This window comes from Primulina eburnea, chromosome 1, assembly GCF_022965805.1.
Source record: "Primulina eburnea isolate SZY01 chromosome 1, ASM2296580v1, whole genome shotgun sequence".
Taxonomy (NCBI): domain Eukaryota; kingdom Viridiplantae; phylum Streptophyta; class Magnoliopsida; order Lamiales; family Gesneriaceae; genus Primulina; species Primulina eburnea.
Genome location: NC_133101.1, coordinates 20,810,028 through 20,830,190, shown reverse-complemented (window position 1 = coordinate 20,830,190; position 20,163 = coordinate 20,810,028). Strand labels below are relative to the sequence as shown.

Genomic DNA, 20,163 nt, shown 5'->3' with positions numbered 1-20,163 from the left:
TTGGTTGGGTACTATCAGACTTGAGTTCTGACGTTCTTACTATCAAGGAGTTGATAAGTAAGAATGGAGCAATTGGGGTATGCTCGAATAAGGACATGTTTAGTCCGAATCACATAGAGATGTGAACCCACGGCTAGTTGTATCAATGAACCATTGAGGGCCACACAAGTACTAGCTTTGTAAATCCCGATGAGAAGTAAAATAGTTCAATGTGTTGAACGGCTTATAAATGTATTTATAAGCGTAAAGAAAAATAGAAGTATGACTTCTATGAGAGAAATATAAATTTTAATTTATGGAAGTGTTCCTAAGATTAAAATTTGGCCAAGTAAATAATGTAGTTGAAAATTGTGATTTTCACAAACATTATTGAGGACTAAATTAAATTAATTCAAGTGTTGAATTAATTAAACACTAGTGGACCTAGTAGAGTCTAAATAATTAAATTAATTCAAGTGTTGAATTAATTAAATAATATTGAGCCTTGTAGAGCTCAATTAAAATAATTATTTAACTAGTGGGACTTGAATAAATTCAAGTAGTATTTATTTAATCTCAAATGTGTTTGAGATAATTAAAATTTAGTCCATGGTTTTTAATGTGTTAAAAACCATATAATATATGTGAGACATGCTAGGGTTTGCATGCTTGGGAGGTGAAGAGCCTTGATTACTTTTTATTAAAATATTCAAAAGGCATGCAACTTTTGAGAGACAACTTTTCACAATACCTAGGCTAGTCTCCCACTCTCACTAACAACTCACTTGGCCGAAATCACAAGAGGATTTTTCTCTCATTTTTCTCTCATCTTGTGTTCTTCATTTCTTGGAGAATACTCACTTCCTTTGATAAATCCTCAAGTTTTTCTAGTGCAAAACTTGAGGGGGTTTACATAGCTTGTGGTGGGCCTAATTCTTGGAGGATTGGAGGTGGAAGCTTGTAGATCTTTCAACCAAGAAGAGCTAAAGTATTTATACTTTAGTTGGTGCCATTACATCAACTTTAAGAGGTTGATAGGTAAAATCTTTTAAACATCCTATGCATGTTTTTGATGTTGTTTTGTAAATATTATGCAAAAACAAGGGTGGCCGAAAATTATAGTGTATAAAATAAATTTTTGACTTCCGTTGCGCTTCCGGCCACCGTAACCGGTCCGCTTTCAAGTGGTATCCGAGCTATGGTTACGGTTTTTGTGTAATATTTGTATAATATTATGTTGAGATCGATTTCTAACCGCTTGAGAATTTTTGTGCATAGAATATGCAAGGGCCGAAAATATTTGAAAAAAAAAAAAACCATTTTTCGGGCAGCCGAGGGGCTGCCCGAGGGGGCTGCCCGAATTTTTTGGGCAGCCGAGGGGCAGCCCAAGGGGCTGCCCGAAATGCTGTTTTTTAAAATAAAAAAAAAAATTTTTTGTAGCCGGAATCCGGCGACGGAGCTCCGGCGACGGCGATGACGGCTATGGTTTCCAAAAGTGTTTTGGAGAATCTTAGTGTCATGGGCCTTGAGATGTTGGACCATTAGATGGTCAACATATTTTGTGAAATTTAAATGAGCCTAAGTATTTTTGTGAAAAATGAGTTTTGGGCCCTTAAGTTTAAATTTACAATTGTTGCACATATTTTCTCATAAAATAAATAATTGAAGTAGGACTTTAATTATTTATAGTAAATTGTGATTTACAAGAAATTCGATTATAAATAAATTAATTTGAAAGTAGACAAAGGTGTTTGTATACTTTGTTGATTTAATTTATAATTGTGGCGGTTAGTGATTGGATCAAGATATATAATATTGGATCAATTAATTATAGTGATAATTAATTGATGGTGTATGATATGTGATATTATGCATGAAGGATGATCAAAAGCCCAAGCCCAATTTGCTAGGTGTATGCTAGGATATTTGTGTTGTATGATTGTAATAATTATCAATTTATAAAGTGGGCTTGGTTTATGGCCCGTTCCCACCCCCATGAGATGTATCCCTATGTGCCATGGATATTTAAATGTAAATATTAGAATAGTGGAAGATCAAGATTGGAAGATGGTGGCCTTGGTGATTATGAAGATCGAAGACATGTAATATTGGATGCTAATGTAATAATTTAGTTGCATTGCATCCCTGCATTTACCCTAGGATTGGACCTAGGCCCGTGTTTGGCTCACACGGGCCATTAGTTTTGGGGCAATTGATCATCCTTGTACTGTTTTCTATTTATAATATATGCATGATATGTTATAAATAATGAGTATGTGCGTTATTATTATTATAATAACAAAGTTGCATGAATCCGGCAAACATACGATCAAACATGGCGAGCTTTTAAAATAAAATTAATGATGAGACCTTTCAAAATTAAAAACCCTCATTTTGAATAAGATTCAAAATTAATATCAAGTCCGAAAAGGGAAATTATAAATTTGTTTATAATTTCCTTGTCTTCCATCGACAATGGATGCATGATGAACGCTACCCGTACTCGGGGCTCGGCTCATATTATTGAGGGGGCCCTGGGTGCCGGAAAGCTGTGACATCCATTGACATGGTGATGTGAACTACGTGGAACTCCCATGATTTCGGCTCATATTATTGAGGGAACTCATGGCGACCGTCCATTAAGGTTCAATATCGATGGGTTAGGCTTGACACGTAAAGATGAACGACGTCATATTATTGGGTCCTAATCAAACGTGAGACAAAAGTATATGTAGTGACCCGTTCCAGAATCACCTACTAATCAAAAACTAAGCATGCAATTAACCTAATTACTAACAATCAGAGATAACAGCGGAAAATACCAACAAATGATAGTTATACAACCCAATCGAAATAGAATAATACTGAAAACTAAAATATCCAATACAACCATATCGAATCAAAACAATACCGATAAACTAAACCAACCAGATACTCACGTCCTCCTCCTGCTCCTCCTGAGCTGTCCAACCTGAGGCCTGCCCCGTGGGAATGGGGTGTCCAAGAATAAACAAAACCGAGGACGTGAGCGATAAGAACGCCCAGTACAAAACTATGAGTATACAGACCTATATGAAATGCACATGCTATGATCATGATACCGGGGTAGTCAAGAAACAGGAGTCACAAAAGGATCTCAACAATGCTCAGTCTAGAGGCGCCAAGTGGATAGTGCCGCGCGGTCCAACCTCTGGGTCACTGCATCCACTACAAGACAGACGTGGACCTAAAATGTCCCGGACCACCGAAGCCCTCCCGACCCGTCGGCCACTGTGTACTCTCGGTGTCCATGCGTCCACAAGACAGGGCTGAGCGGCCCCAAGATATAGCTTATCTCGAAAGAGATACAGCTCAACAGTAAAGGCTATCTCGAAGAAGATACGGCTCAACATGAAATGCAACGTGCAGTAATAAACGTGACATAATAGCATGCATCAAATGACATATATCAATGCACCACATAATCATGCAACACATATATGAATGTATACTCAACCAGGATATCTCGGATAGTACTTTCGTACCTCTATCACAGCAAGCCTAGCCTTACGCAACACCGCTAATCAGGTCTAGCACAAGCCTACGCATCAAAAGCATACTCAATCAATACTACCATGCTCGACTAGCAAAACCAGTACTCCCTAGTACTACCAAAGGTTTAGGGTTTACCTTCGTCCGTCGACAGCCCTTTGATGTCGATTGCCTCGTAACTCAGACGCCGCTACGCTACTACTCCTGGCAGCTCTTGGCTATCGCTCGACCAACAACTACCCTAGAACCTTCCAAATCTCTCACTAAAGACTCAATCTCAAGAAATGGCAATACCAAAATGAGGAATTCGAGCACTATTTATAGGCCATGTTCGGATCCTCCGAACAACACTTCGGAACGTCCGAACGCTACGTGTCCATTGGCTCTTGACAGCTCATGATCGGATCCTCCGATTATACACTTCGGACCGTCCGAACATGCACGGAAAAATGACGTGTCGATCAACACTTGACACCTAATGATCGGATCCACCGAACTCACTTCGGACCTTCCGACCTCTTCGGTGCTTCCGAACCATCTTCGGTCCGTCCGATCATGACTCGGTCAAACTTACACCTTAAACCTTCTTAATCACCATTACTCCGTTAATTACCCAATTTGGAATTCGGGCTACTACATTCTCCCCCCCTTAAAAAGATTTCGTCCTCGAAATCTAGGCAAGAGAATGAACAAAACGAAAATAACAACATCGTTACCCTCAAAATCTAAAGGACAACCCATCACTAGACGCTTAGCTAACACCGAATGACCCATCGGAGTAGAAACAGAAAGAATGACGTCTATGATCGTCCTGGTCACCCCATCGACCTACACTCCCCTGACTACTCCCGTCATCAAAATGGTTAGCCATCGCTACAACATAGAATGGGGAAACTAGTAAATTGGTCAACAGAAATCCCAAAACAGAAATCTATATCCCAAAATCGTACGCATGCTCTGATACCATAAATGTAGTGACCCGTTCCAGAATCACCTACTAATCAAAAACTAAGCATGCAATTAACCTAATTACTAACAATCAGAGATAACAGCGGAAAATACCAACAAATGATAGTTATACAACCCAATCGAAATAGAATAATACTGAAAACTAAAATATCCAATACAACCATATCGAATCAAAACAATACCGATAAACTAAACCAACCAGATACTCACGTCCTCCTCCTGCTCCTCCTGAGCTGTCCAACCTGAGGCCTGCCCCGTGGGAATGGGGTGTCCAAGAATAAACAAAACCGAGGACGTGAGCGATAAGAACGCCCAGTACAAAAGTATGAGTATACAGACCTATATGAAATGCACATGCTATGATCATGATACCGGGGTAGTCAAGAAACAGGAGTCACAAAAGGATCTCAACAATGCTCAGTCTAGAGGCGCCAAGTGGATAGTGCCGCGCGGTCCAACCTCTGGGTCACTGCATCCACTACAAGACAGACGTGGACCTAAAATGTCCCGGACCACCGAAGCCCTCCCGACCCGTCGGCCACTGTGTACTCTCGGTGTCCATGCGTCCACAAGACAGGGCTGAGCGGCCCCAAGATATAGCTTATCTCGAAAGAGATACAGCTCAACAGTAAAGGCTATCTCGAAGAAGATACGGCTCAACATGAAATGCAACGTGCAGTAATAAACGTGACATAATAGCATGCATCAAATGACATATATCAATGCACCACATAATCATGCAACACATATATGAATGTATACTCAACCAGGATATCTCGGATAGTACTTTCGTACCTCTATCACAGCAAGCCTAGCCTTACGCAACACCGCTAATCAGGTCTAGCACAAGCCTACGCATCAAAAGCATACTCAATCAATACTACCATGCTCGACTAGCAAAACCAGTACTCCCTAGTACTACCAAAGGTTTAGGGTTTACCTTCGTCCGTCGACAGCCCTTTGATGTCGATTGCCTCGTAACTCAGACGCCGCTACGCTACTACTCCTGGCAGCTCTTGGCTATCGCTCGACCAACAACTACCCTAGAACCTTCCAAATCTCTCACTAAAGACTCAATCTCAAGAAATGGCAATACCAAAATGAGGAATTCGAGCACTATTTATAGGCCATGTTCGGATCCTCCGAACAACACTTCGGAACGTCCGAACGCTACGTGTCCATTGGCTCTTGACAGCTCATGATCGGATCCTCCGATTATACACTTCGGACCGTCCGAACATGCACGGAAAAATGACGTGTCGATCAACACTTGACACCTAATGATCGGATCCACCGAACTCACTTCGGACCTTCCGACCTCTTCGGTGCTTCCGAACCATCTTCGGTCCGTCCGATCATGACTCGGTCAAACTTACACCTTAAACCTTCTTAATCACCATTACTCCGTTAATTACCCAATTTGGAATTCGGGCTACTACATTCTCCCCCCCTTAAAAAGATTTCGTCCTCGAAATCTAGGCAAGAGAATGAACAAAACGAAAATAACAACATCGTTACCCTCAAAATCTAAAGGACAACCCATCACTAGACGCTTAGCTAACACCGAATGACCCATCGGAGTAGAAACAGAAAGAATGACGTCTATGATCGTCCTGGTCACCCCATCGACCTACACTCCCCTGACTACTCCCGTCATCAAAATGGTTAGCCATCGCTACAACATAGAATGGGGAAACTAGTAAATTGGTCAACAGAAATCCCAAAACAGAAATCTATATCCCAAAATCGTACGCATGCTCTGATACCATAAATGTAGTGACCCGTTCCAGAATCACCTACTAATCAAAAACTAAGCATGCAATTAACCTAATTACTAACAATCAGAGATAACAGCGGAAAATACCAACAAATGATAGTTATACAACCCAATCGAAATAGAATAATACTGAAAACTAAAATATCCAATACAACCATATCGAATCAAAACAATACCGATAAACTAAACCAACCAGATACTCACGTCCTCCTCCTGCTCCTCCTGAGCTGTCCAACCTGAGGCCTGCCCCGTGGGAATGGGGTGTCCAAGAATAAACAAAACCGAGGACGTGAGCGATAAGAACGCCCAGTACAAAAGTATGAGTATACAGACCTATATGAAATGCACATGCTATGATCATGATACCGGGGTAGTCAAGAAACAGGAGTCACAAAAGGATCTCAACAATGCTCAGTCTAGAGGCGCCAAGTGGATAGTGCCGCGCGGTCCAACCTCTGGGTCACTGCATCCACTACAAGACAGACGTGGACCTAAAATGTCCCGGACCACCGAAGCCCTCCCGACCCGTCGGCCACTGTGTACTCTCGGTGTCCATGCGTCCACAAGACAGGGCTGAGCGGCCCCAAGATATAGCTTATCTCGAAAGAGATACAGCTCAACAGTAAAGGCTATCTCGAAGAAGATACGGCTCAACATGAAATGCAACGTGCAGTAATAAACGTGACATAATAGCATGCATCAAATGACATATATCAATGCACCACATAATCATGCAACACATATATGAATGTATACTCAACCAGGATATCTCGGATAGTACTTTCGTACCTCTATCACAGCAAGCCTAGCCTTACGCAACACCGCTAATCAGGTCTAGCACAAGCCTACGCATCAAAAGCATACTCAATCAATACTACCATGCTCGACTAGCAAAACCAGTACTCCCTAGTACTACCAAAGGTTTAGGGTTTACCTTCGTCCGTCGACAGCCCTTTGATGTCGATTGCCTCGTAACTCAGACGCCGCTACGCTACTACTCCTGGCAGCTCTTGGCTATCGCTCGACCAACAACTACCCTAGAACCTTCCAAATCTCTCACTAAAGACTCAATCTCAAGAAATGGCAATACCAAAATGAGGAATTCGAGCACTATTTATAGGCCATGTTCGGATCCTCCGAACAACACTTCGGAACGTCCGAACGCTACGTGTCCATTGGCTCTTGACAGCTCATGATCGGATCCTCTGATTATACACTTCGGACCGTCCGAACATGCACGGAAAAATGACGTGTCGATCAACACTTGACACCTAATGATCGGATCCACCGAACTCACTTCGGACCTTCCGACCTCTTCGGTGCTTCCGAACCATCTTCGGTCCGTCCGATCATGACTCGGTCAAACTTACACCTTAAACCTTCTTAATCACCATTACTCCGTTAATTACCCAATTTGGAATTCGGGCTACTACAGTATACGTAGAGGGTTGCATAGCGATGCAATTGGAAACTACCTTTTAGGAGTTGTGATGGCCGATATTATTCGGGATCACAATTCGCTAATTGGACCTTACGTACCTACTGAGGAAAGTGTTTCCCGTTTTCACTAGAGGGTAGTGAAAATGTCAAAACAGTGGGAGCGATTATTTATAAGGTAAAAGTCCAAACTTTATATCTTATTAAATATTTTGAAATAGTCATTAACATTTATCTGTTTTACTTTTCAGTACAAATCTGTGACAATGTCATCAATTCGCAACCCGTTTTAGGTTATTCTCGAAAAACACGTTCTAACCGGACCTAACTATATCACTTGGCTAAGAAATTTAAAGATCGTCCTAAACTCGGAGAGAATCGCATACACACTGACTGAGTCGCCCCCTGATGAGGCTCCGACTGACTGCAGTCCCGAGGAACTGCAGACCTACAAGGATTGGTGCGACCATGACTTGAAGGCCAAGTGTTACATGCAGGCTTCGATGAACGATGAGCTGCAAAGGCGATTCGAGGATGCTAAGAATGCTGCTGACATTCATATGCACCTCAAGGAGCTCTTCGGAGAGCAGACTCGGCCTTTGAGGCATGCCACAGTAAAGGAGCTCATCACTTTACGCATGCGAGATGGGACTTCGGTCCATGAGCATGGCCTAAAGTTGATTGGGCTCGTGGATAAGCTCGTAGGCATGGATTTGATCTTGCCATCGGAGTTGACCACGGATGTGTTGCTGTTGTCACTGCCTAGCTCTTTCGATCCTTTTGTCGTGAACTTCAATATGAACAAGCTCGAGCCCAGCCTTGAAGAGTTGGTGAACATGCTTGTGACCTTTGAGTCCACAATCAAAAAGGAGAAGCAGGTTCTTTATGTGGGCTCTTCATCTGGCACGAAGACCGGTCCACCTGGGAAGGGAAAGAAGCGTTCTTTCCAGCGTACCAAGAAGAGCGTGCCCTTGAAGAGGCAAAGTCCGAGTCCCGTAGTGGCAGCCGCGCCAGCCAAGGCTGAGAAGACTGTTGACATCTGTCACCACTGCAAGAAGCCTGGACATTGGAGGCGTAACTGCAGGGAATATCTTGCGCAGAAGGGTTCTGGCAAGGGTATGTTCTATATTGAAGTAAATATCTCGATTAATTCTACTTCTTGGGTATTAGATACCGGCTGTGGCTCACATCTCTGTAATGATTTGCAGGTGATGGGAAGAAGTAGGAGGCTCCGAGAGGGTGAGACCTTCCTGAGGATGGGCAATGGAGCAAGGGTTGCTGCCAAAGCCGTAGGAGATGTTTATTTAATATTGAACAATGATTTTAAGCTTGTTTTGAGAGATGTTTTGTATGTACCAGACTTTGTTAAAAACATTATTTCCATTTCTATGCTTGATATTGATGTATTTTCTTGTTTATTTGGCAAAGGTGTTTGCAATATTTACAAGAATGAATGTTTAGTTGGTACCGGTGAACTTGAAAACAATCTCTACACCTTAAAATTAAAAGATATTCCACTTAACAATGTCCAAACGATAACAACAACAAATAAGCGCAAACAAGATACTCTTAATTCGGAACAGTTATGGCATGCTCGATTAGGTCATATTTCCTCAAAAAGGATGAACAAGCTAGTGGGAGTTGGCATGTTTGATATGTCTGATATTAACGCTCTCACGACTTGTGAATCCTGTCTGAAAGGAAAGATGACCAAAATTCCCTTTAAGGGCCATGCGGAGCGAGCCAAAGGGTTATTGGATTTGATCCATACCGATGTGTGCGGTCCGCTTAGCATCACCACTAAGCATGGACATGCCTACTTCATCACCTTTACCGATGACCATTCGAGGTATGGGTATGTGTATTTGATGAAATACAAGTTTGAAGCCTTTGAAAGGTTCAAAGAATTCAGAAGTGAAGTAGAGAAGCAATTGGGACGAAGCATCAAGACACTTCGATCGGATCGAGGTGGTGAGTACTTGAGTGCCGAGTTCCAAGAGTATCTTAGAGAGAATGGGATTCTCTCGCAGTGGACTCCGCCCGCTACACCGCAGTTAAATGGTGTTTCGGAGCGTCGTAACCGGACTTTGATGGACATGGTTCGGTCTATGATGGGGTTCACGGAGTTGCCGCCATCCTTTTGGGGATATGCGCTTGAAACAGCGGCACTGTTGTTGAACAATGTCCATACAAAGGCAGTTGACAAGACTCCATATGAGATATGGATGGGTAAGCCTCCCAAGTATTCTTATCTTAGAATATGGGGGTGTCCTGCTTATGTGAAGCAGACAGTGGGAGATAAATTGGATAGTCGATCCATTTTATGCTACTTTGTGGGATATCCAAGGAATTCCATTGGATATTATTTCTATCATCCTCAAGAAACAAAGGTGTTATTTCTAGGAACGCAACCTTTTTGGAAAAGGAATTTCTATTGGATAGAAAAGGCGAGATGATAGAACTCGAAGAGGTTCGAGAGACACCCACAGTTGTAGAACCCACACCCGAGAAGCCAAGTGAGGAGATACAAGCTCCTAGAAGAACCGAGAGAGTCTCGAGACCACTTGTGAGGTATGGTCTGCTTCTTGAAGAGGGCCATGATGAGCCTAATCTTGGATGTGATCCAAGGACCTTCAAGGAAGCGTTATCGGATGCCGATTCATCCAAATGGCTTGAACCAATGGAATCTGAGATGAATTCCATGCATTCGAACCAAGTGTGGAATCTTGTGGATCCACCTGAGGGAACTGTTCCCATAGGGTGTAAATGGATTTACAAGAGGAAACTTGGGGCGGATGGGAAGGTATTGACCTTCAAAGCGCGATTGGTAGCGAAAGGGTATACTCAAAGACAAGGTGTTGACTATGAGGAAACCTTTTCTCCAGTTGCGATGTTCAAGTCCATTAGGATATTGCTAGCCATAGCTGCATGGTATGACTATGAGATATGGCAGATGGATGTAAAGACAGCCTTCCTTAATGGGGATATTAAGGAAGAAATTTACATGTCTCAACCTGAAGGGTTTACATCCATCGGAAAGTGAGCATATGGTATGCAAACTTCAAAGATCTATTTATGGTCTTAAGCAGGCATCGAGGAGCTGGAACCTCAGATTCGATAGTACAATCAAAGAGTTTGGTTTTACTAAGAATCCTGAGGAACCCTGTGTGTATAAGAAGGTCAGTGGGAGTACTGTGACATTCCTTGTTCTTTATGTTGATGACATTCTACTCATTGGGAATGATGTAGGAATGTTGCAATCAACAAAGATATGGTTAGCAAGTAAGTTCTCAATGCAGGACTTGGGTGAAGCATCTTTTGTATTGGGAATACAGATCTATAGAGATAGATCAAGAAGATTGCTTGGTCTCACCCAGTCCACATACATTGATACCATCGTGAAGCGGTTCTCGATGGATGAGTCCAAGAGAGGACATCTACCAATGTGTCATAGCGTGTCCCTATCCAAGTCTATGTCTCCCAAGACTGATGCAGAGATAGCGGCGATGACACGAATTCCGTATGCTTCGGCTATTGGTAATATCATGTATGGGATGATATCTACACGTCCTGACGTGGCATTTGCACTAAGTGTAGTGAGTAGATATCAATCCAACCCTGGTCTTCCACACTGGAAAGCTGTGAAAGACATCCTCAAGTATTTGAGAAGGACCAATAAGTTGTTTTTGGTCTATGGGGGTGGAGAACTGAAATTGGAAGGCTATACCGACTCTAGCTTCCAAAGCGATGTTGATGACTCGAAGTCAACCTCCGGATTCATATTCATGCTCAATGGTGGTGCTGTCTCTTGGAAGAGTTCCAAGCAAGACAGTACTGCGGATTCCACCACTGAGGCAGAATACATTGCTGCATCGGGCGCAGCAAAGGAGGCTGTTTGGATTAGGAATTTCGTCCAAGAGTTGGGCGTCATTCCTAATGGAGTTGCTCCTATCCAGGTGATGTGTGACAACACGGGAGCCATAGCTCAGGCGAAGGAGCCAAGGTCTCATCAGAAGTCCAAACATGTATTGAGAAAGTACCACATCCTCAGAGAGATCGTGGAAAGAGGAGATGTCGTGATTGACAAAGTCGGCTCCGCAGATAATGTTGCTGATCCACTAACTAAGCCTTTACCAGGACCATCGTTCGAGAAGCATCGCGAGTCAATGGGTCTAAAGTATATAGGTAGTTGGCTCTAGTGCAAGTGGGAGATTGTTAGAGTAGGTGCACGTCGAGCCAAGTGTTGGCCGACTGTTCACAATGAAACTCTTTGTATAAACGATCTTTATTTTAATAATATTTCAATTTATTAATTTGGCGCATCTTTATCTTTATACCCATGCTAGTTGCATAGATAAAGTCCTTGAATATACAAATAGTAGAAAGAATATGAGATGCTCATATGATGAGTATCATGAAACTCATATTTGGAATACTGTATATTCTAAACCGTTCCTAGTCGATTCAGCCGCCACTAAGAAGGATAAAGGTCGCTCGAGTTAGAGACTAGTATCTGCGATGTGAGTACCATGTTTCATTGGTAGGGGACATTGTGATGTCCGAGCATGCAGATAGGTGCTCCTGGTAGAGTGCACTGAACAACCCTCTATAAAGGACTTTCCAAGTGGTTCTCACTTATCGAGTGGAAAAGTCCTGGTTTATGGTTGTACAGAATTAGTCCTTATGACCCGGGACAACATTGAGACTCTATGTGCTAGCGTTTCACTTTGACTTGTTTACCGACTCTTATGGGGTCATTAGGTGGCAAGGTTGGGTGTTACGGCGAAACATATAGGAGTCGATGCATTGTAGTCGGGGATTCACCGCTTACCTACGGGTTTGGATATCCTATGTGTTTTTCATGTATGTGTGGGTTGAAATCTCTGATCAGAGTATGGTGGTAATTATGAAAGGGGTTTCATAGATTACACCATCGATGCAACCACAACATGACACATAGTATCGATTCATTGACAACTCTCGATAAACCAATAGTTGTCGAATCGGTCGGGATATATGAGTTTAAGGGACCGTACTGTACGCTAACCATAATTGAATGGTTCTTGCAGGCACTATCATGTGATACATAGGGAATCACGTAAGCGATGCTGCTAGGCGTTTAACGTGATTGGTTGGGTACTATCAGACTTGAGTTCTGACGTTCTTACTATCAAGGAGTTGATAAGTAAGAATGGAGCAATTGGGGTATGCTCGAATAAGGACATGTTTAGTCCGAATCACATAGAGATGTAAACCCACGGCTAGTTGTATCAATGAACCATTGAGGGCCACACAAGTACTAGCTTTGTAAATCCCGATGAGAAGTAAAATAGTTCAATGTGTTGAACGGCTTATAAATGTGTTTATAAGCGTAAAGAAAAATAGAAGTATGACTTCTATGAGAGAAATATAAATTTTAATTTATGGAAGTGTTCCTAAGATTAAAATTTGGCCAAGTAAATAATGTAGTTGAAAATTGTGATTTTCACAAACATTATTGAGGACTAAATTAAATTAATTCAAGTGTTGAATTAATTAAACACTAGTGGACCTAGTAGAGTCTAAATAATTAAATTAATTCAAGTGTTGAATTAATTAAATAATATTGAGCCTTGTAGAGCTCAATTAAAATAATTATTTAACTAGTGGGACTTGAATAAATTCAAGTAGTATTTATTTAATCTCAAATGTGTTTGAGATAATTAAAATTTAGTCCATGGTTTTTAATGTGTTAAAAACCATATAATATATGTGAGACATGCTAGGGTTTGCATGCTTGGGAGGTGAAGAGCCTTGATTACTTTTTATTAAAATATTCAAAAGGCATGCAACTTTTGAGAGACAACTTTTCACAATACCTAGGCTAGTCTTCCACTCTCATTAACAACTCACTTGGCCGAAATCACAAGAGGATTTTTCTCTCATTTTTCTCTCATCTTGTGTTCTTCATTTCTTGGAGAATACTCACTTCCTTTGATAAATCCTCAAGTTTTTCTAGTGCAAAACTTGAGGGGGTTTACATAGCTTGTGGTGGGCCTAATTCTTGGAGGATTGGAGGTGGAAGCTTGTAGATCTTTCAACCAAGAAGAGCTAAAGTATTTATACTTTAGTTGGTGCCATTACATCAACCTTAAGAGGTTGATAGGTAAAATCTTTTAAACATCCTATGCATGTTTTTGATGTTGTTTTGTAAATATTATGCAAAAACAAGGGTGGCCGAAAATTATAGTGTATAAAATAAATTTTTGACTTCCGTTGCGCTTCCGGCCACCGTAACCGGTCCGCTTTCAATTTATTCACATACGTTCCGTGTTGTTGATTGATGTTGACGACACTAAAGAAAAACACTGCATGAAGTGTTGGGTGAAGAGTGATTTCGTTTGGTTTTAAGCAATACGTTTTTTCTGTTTTTGTTTTATGCATCTAGTATTTAGTTTGAGTTTTTGATGCATTCTAATTCCTTGGAGGCTCAAGGAATTTGGTTTTTTTAATCTCACTAATATTGTTTTGTGTCAAAGATTTACGTACTTTCTAGTGCATTTTTGCCATGAGGCATTGCACAAATGTTTGTACTTGTGTATGATTTAAATCTGATGTTTATGGTTAAATTTTACGTGTGTGTTTGTAATGATCCGAATCCTTATTTTGAATAAAGTATTAATTAAAAGATAATTAATGAGTTGTTAATTAAGTATTATTAAGAAATTGATAATTTGAGATCAAGTTGTTGGGATCCACCAAATTTTAAAAGGGATAATCCGATCTACTTCTGATTTCATTATCTCGAGAAATCTAACCAGACAAATGAGATTCTGACACGTGGCAGATAAGATTGATTCGGATTTTCTGAAATATTCCGGATGCGGCCTATAAATGGAAGCTGAATTCTTTTGTTTCCTTCATCGCATTCTTCAGAGAGACTTCTAGTTATATCTTAGGTTTTCTAGTCAGTTTCTAGGGCACTATGGAGTCGGGAAGTTTCGGAGCTAGTGTCGACTCGAGGAGGGGTCGGTGAACTGAGATCGAGATATCATCAACGGGCTGACGGCGGACGCAGGTAAAATCTTAAATCCTTAGATAGTGATTTAAGGATCATTAGGGAGAACTTGTAGCATGTTTGATCTGGTTTGTTAGTGATTTCATTATGTTGGTATTGTCTAGATTCAGAGCTTTCTGTCAGATTGTTTTAGTGAGGTACTTGATGTACTGACTGAGATATCCAAGCGTAATATATACATTTATATGCTGCATATTTATCTGTTGCATGATACATGTTTTACTGCTTTGGCATATTATGCATGACATATCATGTTGAGCCTGATATCTTTTGATATATACCTCGTTTGTTGGGACCGCTCAGCCCTATTCTGTATTGTGGACGATAGGCATCGAGAGCTACAGTGTCCGACGGGACCCACGGGCTTTGATGACCTGGACATTGTAGGTCCACGTCTTGATGATGAGTGTGTGAGCCAAAACATGCCTAGGGCAGATCAGAGACTAGACACTCAGGCGTCTCTAGACTGAGCATGAGATTCTTGACTTGATCCTTGATATCCGAGAATATTGCATTCCGCATCCATCATATCAGTCTGTATACTTGTACATTCTCGTATTGAGCGATTTTCGCTCACGTCCTTGTTTTCATCTTGGGCACCCCATTCCGCAGGTCTTAGGTTGGACGGTTCGGACTACCAGAGTCTTACAGTGGAAAACAGTCTGAGGCCACTGTGCAACATAAAGGTTTTCCTGCTCAAGGTTCTCGCCGTGGAGGAATATCACAAGGATCTCAGCAATGCCCACGAGTTCAGGGGCAAGTGTTTGCCCTAAACCAAGAACAAGCTGAGGAGCAAAACGAGAGAGTCATTACATGTAATTTTCTTTTATGTGGTATTCCTGCATATGTATTGATTGACAATGGGGCATCGCATTCATTCATAGCATCAATGTTTGTAAAGAAGCATAAACTACCCTACGTGTCATTAGATGTTTTGATGTCGGTGTCTACACCGATGGGACAAGAGGTTTTAGCTAAGCGATTTGTAGTAGACTGTTTGTTAAAGTTTGAGGGAAAATACTTGTCTGCCAATTTGATGATATTGGCTATGGAAGATTTTGATTGTATTATGGGAATCGACCTATTGACTAAGTATAGAGCGACTGTAGATTGTTATCAGCGTCTCGTTCAGTTTCGTCCAGAAGGAGACGAGAATTGGTTCTTCTTCGGTGAGGGAGCTCGACCTTCAATGCCAGTAGTGTCTGCTGTAAAGGCACAACGGGCTTTAGCGAAAAGAGGAGAAGGATACCTCCTTTATGCTGTTGACGTATCAAAGTATGTAATCGACGTGAAGAACATTCTAGTTGTCGATGAATTTCCTGATGTTTTTCCCGATTAAATTCTTGGATTTCCTCCGGAGAGGGAAGTGGAAACGGAGATAGAGTTGGTACCAGGAACCACACCTATCTCTAGAGCGCCTTATAGATTGGCACCAATAGAGATGAAAGAGTTGAAACAACAGTTACAAGATCTTCTTGACAAGGGATACATTAGACCCAGTGTGTCTCCTTGGGGAGCACCAGTGTTGTTCGTTAAAAAGAAGGATGGATCTATGCGACTTTGCATAGATTATCGACAGTTGAACCGAGTAACAATCTAGAATAAATATCTGTTACCACAGATTGATGATTTGTTTGATCAACTGCAAGTGACTTCAGTGTACTCGAAGATCGATTTACGGTCTGGGTATCATCAACTTCGAGTTCATCAATGTGATATCCCTAAGACTGCATTTCGAACAAGGTATGGGCATTACGAGTTTCTAGTGATGCCGTTTGGTTTGACGAATGCTCCAGCAGTATATTTGGATTTGATGAACCGAGTATTCCAGGAGTATCTTGACAAGTTTCTCATTGTCTTTATTGATGGCATACTAGTGTACTCTCGTAGCCTTAAAAATCATGCACAACATTTAAGGATTGTGTTACTAACCTTAAGGAATCACTAACTGTATGCTAAATTGAACAAGTGCGAGTTTTGGCTCGACAGAGTTGTCTTTTTAGGACATGTTATATCCAAAGATGGGATATCAGTGGATCCTAGCAAGATCGAAGCAGTGTTGAGTTGGGCACGACCGGAATCAGCTCAAGAGATAAGAAGTTTTCTAGGTTTGGCAGGTTATTATCGGAGATTCATCTCAGGATTTTCTCAGATTGCCAAACCATTGATACAACTAACGTGTAAGAATGTGCAGTTCGAATGGACACATGATTGTGAAAATAGTTTCAATGAACTGCGTTAACGTTTGAAAACTGCACCAGTTTTAGCTCTGCCATCTAGATCAGGAGGGTACATTGTATACACTGATGCATTACTTCAAGGACTTGGGTGCGTTTTAACCCAGAATGGTTATGTGATTGCATATTCATCCAGACAGTTGAAGAAGCATTAAGAGAATTATCTTGTTCATGATCTGGAATTGACAGCGACTGTGTTTGCTTTGAAGATCTGGTGGCATTATCTCTACGGAGAGAAATTTGAGATCTTTACAGATCACAAGAGTTTGAAGTATATCTTCACTCAAGCAGAGTTGAATATGCGCCAAAGAAGATGGATGGATTTGTTAGAGGATTATGATTGCGAAATCAAGTATCATCCAGGTTCAGCGAATCTTACAGCTGATGCTCTTAGTCGCAAGGAGAGATTTTCTGAACTTTAGACAAGTTTCATATCAAGTGTAATCCAATATTGTTGTTCTATGGGATTTCACTTCCGTCATAAGAAAGGAATGGAACACATTCAAGTAACGAGCATTTTATCTGAACCGATGTTTTATGCCAAAATCAGAGAAGCTCAGTGTTTTTATCCGAAGGTGGAAAAGTTAGCAAGATTAGCTAACAGAGACAACACATCTGGCTAACCTTGTGTCTGTCAGGAAGAATCGTAGTTCCAGAAGATTCTAAATTGAGAGACGAGATTTTATCTCAAGCTTATAGGAGTAAGTTGAGTATCCACCCTGGAAGTATGAAAATGTATAAGGATTTGAAGACCAAGTTTTGGTGGAAATATATGAAGAAAAGTGTTTACCAGTTTGTAGCCAAGTGTTTAGTTTGTCAGCAAGTGAAAGCTGAACATCGACGACCAGGAGGATTATTTCAGAATCTTCCTATCCCTGAGTGGAAGTTAGAGCATGTAACGATGGATTTTGTCACCCACTTGCCGCTATCTTCTAAGAATTGTGATGCAATTTGGGTTGTTGTGGACCAACTGTCTAAGTCAGCACATTTCATTCCGTATAGTCGGGAATATAGTTTCGATCCCATGGCAAGACTATACATCCAAGAGATTCTTAAATATCATGGTGTGCCAACAAGTATAGTCAGTGACAGAGATCCACGCTTTAAGGTTCTGGGGAAGTTTTCAAAAAGCATTGGGAACGAAATTGAGTCTAAATACTGCATATCATCCAGAGACCGATGGTCAGTCTGAGAGGACTATTCAGACACTCGAGGACATGTTGCGTGCTTGTGCTTTGGATTTTGGACAAGCATGACATGATCATCTGTAGCTTGTGGAGTTTGCGTATAACAATAGCTACCACAGTAGCATTGGTATGGCTCCCTTCGAAGCATTGTAAGGTAGACGTTGTCGTACTCCTTTGTTTTGGGACGAATTAGGAGAACGACAAGTGCAAGGACCTGAGTTAGTGCAACAAGCGATTGACGTAGTGGAATTGATCAAGAAGAGAATTAAAACTGCACAAGATCGTCAATCGAGTTACTCGAATACCAAGCGTAGAACTCTACAGTTTCAGTCAGGGGAAAGAGGACGAAATCTTTGTAAGGAGGGGAGGATGTAATGACCCGAATTCTTATTTTGAATGAAATATTAATTAAGAGATAATTAATGAGTTGTTAATTTAAGTATTATTAAGGATTAATAATTCGGGATCAAGTTGTTGGTATCCACCGAATTTTAAATGGATAACCCGACCTACTTCGGATTACATTATCTCGAGAAATCCAACTAGACCAATGAGATTCCGACACGTGGCAGATAAGATTGGTTCGGATTTTCTGAAATAGTCCGGATGCAGCCTATAAATGGAAGCCGATTCTTTTGTTTTCTTCACCGCATTCTTCAGAGAAAGTGCTAGTTTTACCATAGTTTCTAGTCAGTTTCTAGGGCACTTTGGTGTCGGGAAGTTTCGGAGCTAGTGTCGACTCGAGGAGGGTCGGTGAACTGAGATCGAGACATCATCAGCGGGCTGACGACGGACGCAGGTATAATCCTAAATCCTTAGATAGTGATTTAAGGATCATAGGGAGATCTTTGTAGCATGTTTGATCTGGTTTGTTAGTGATTTCATTATGTTGGTATTGTCTAGGTTCAGAGCTTTCTGTCAGATTGTTTTAGTGAGGTACGTGATGTACTGACTGAGATATCCAAGCGTAGTATACACACTTATATGCTGCATATTTATCTGTTGCATGATACATGTTTTACTGCTTTGGCATATTATGCATGACATATCATGTTGAGCCTGATATCTTTTGAGATATACCTCGTTTGTTGGGGCCGCTCAGCCCTACTCTGTATTGTGGACGATGGGGCATCGAGAGCTACAGTGTCCGACGGGACCCGCGGGCTCTGATGACCTGGACATTGCAGGTCCACGTCTTGATGATGAGTGTGGGAGCCAAAACATGCCTAGGGCAGATCAGAGACTACACACTCAGGCGCCTCTAGACTGAGCATGAGATTCTTGACTTGATCCCTGATATCCGAGCATATTGCATTTTGCATGCATCATATCAGTTTGTATACTCGTACATTCTCGTATTGGGCAATTGTCGCTCACGTCCTTGTTTTCATCTTGGGCACCCCATTCCACGGGGCAGGTCTTAGGTTGGACGGTTCGGACGGCCAGGGCAGTGGCTAGAGCAGTTGGGTTTTCGGTGGTGATCCAGTGGAGGTTTTCTGTGGTTTATCGTTTTCTCGTTCAGGGTTATGTTTTGTATTTGTTATGGTTGTATTAATGTTTAAGACTGTCGTTATTGCTTTGTTTTCATTTGGGTTGTAAGATGATTAAGTATTTAGTTTCCGCTGTTTAATTGTTGGTGTTAAGTTTAATGTTGCATGTTTATTAGTCTGTTTAGTAGTGGCTCGGGTAAGGGCGCTACAATAATCCTACATCATTCCCAATGAGCATGATATCATCAACATAAAGTACTAGGAATGTCACTACACTCCCATTAACCTTCTTGTACATGCACGGTTCCTCAGGATTATTAGCAAAACCAAACTCTTTGATAGTGCTATCAAATCTGAGGTTCCAACTCCTTGACGCCTGCTTGAGACCATTTTGGTCTCTGAAGTTTTGCATACCTTATGCTCACTTCCTACTGATGTGTATCCCTCAGGTTGAGACATATAAGTTTCTTCTTTGATGTCTCCATTGAGGATTGCAGTC

At 41.4% G+C, this 20,163-nt stretch overlaps 1 long non-coding RNA gene across 1 annotated transcript in view; it reads left to right on the top strand.

The window, feature by feature from the left end:
* LOC140829028 (uncharacterized) overlaps positions 1-19,713 on the top strand; it is a 32,972-nt gene extending 13,259 nt beyond the window's left edge. The window contains exons 2-3 of the long non-coding RNA XR_012117378.1: positions 14,445-15,160; positions 19,382-19,713. This is a non-coding gene — a long non-coding RNA (uncharacterized lncRNA). The remainder of the gene's footprint in view (positions 1-14,444; positions 15,161-19,381) is intronic.
* The last annotated feature ends 450 nt before the right edge of the window (positions 19,714-20,163 follow it).